The sequence below is a fragment of the Aptenodytes forsteri genome, unplaced genomic scaffold (assembly GCF_000699145.1).
Source record: "Aptenodytes forsteri isolate BGI_AS27 unplaced genomic scaffold, ASM69914v1 Scaffold596, whole genome shotgun sequence".
Lineage (NCBI taxonomy): Eukaryota > Metazoa > Chordata > Aves > Sphenisciformes > Spheniscidae > Aptenodytes > Aptenodytes forsteri.
The window spans coordinates 65,585-66,573 of record NW_008795375.1 but is presented as its reverse complement, the minus strand read 5'-3'; positions in this window follow the sequence as shown (position 1 = coordinate 66,573).

Below are 989 nucleotides of genomic sequence, written 5' to 3'. Positions count from 1 at the left end.
CCGCCGCGGTGGTGCCCGCCCGGTGCCACCCGCCGCGCCGCCGGCGCCCACCTGCTGGCGGATGGCGTGCTCGTGCTTGCGCTTCATGTCGTTGATGTACCAGGCGACGCAGGTCATGGTGTCGATGGCCTCCAGCACCACCTCATAGTCGTCCCCCGACTTGTGCTCGAAGTGCTTGGCGATCTCCTGCCGGCAAAGGACGCGGCATCGGGGCTGCGCCAAGGGAGATGCGGTGCCCGGTGCCGGGGGTGTGCCATGCCAGGGGACCGGGCCGTGCTGGGTGCCTGTGCCGTGCTGGGTGTGTGTACTGTGCCAGGGAACTGTGCCGTGCCAGGTGCCCGTGCCGTACCGGGGAACCAGGCTGTGCCAGGGAGATGTGCCATGCTGGGTGCCTGCACCATGCCATGCCCCAAACCGGGCCAAGTGCCTGTGCCGTGCTGTGAGCTCACACCATGCCGAGTGCCTGGACTATGCCGGGTGCCCATGCAATGCCAGGGGACCAGGATGTGCCAGGGAGATGTGCCGTGCTGGGTGCCTGTGCCATGCCATCCCCCAGACTGCGCCAAGTGCCCGTGCCGTGCCATGAGCTCACGCCATGCCGGGTGCCCAGGTTGTGCCAAGGAAATGTGCCGTGCCAGGCGCCCAGGCTGTGCCGTGCTGGGTACCCATGCTGGGCCGGGTACCTGGACTGAGCCAGGAAACGTGCCGTGCTGGGTGCCGGTACCCTGCTGGGTGCCGACGCCATGCCACGCCACATGCCCACACCGCGCCGGACGCCGGCTCACCTGGAGCAGCAGGTGGTACTTGAGGATCCTCTGGACGGGCTTGAGCAGGTAGGCACCAAGGGGCAGCGCGTGCCGCAGCTGCTCCTGGCACTCGCGGAGGAACCGAGCCTGCGGCTTGCTCCTCATGCACTCGGCCAGCGCCGCCACCGAGCTGCGGGCAGGGAGCGGGCTCAGCCCCCTGCCCGCCCCCCTGCCCGCCCGTGC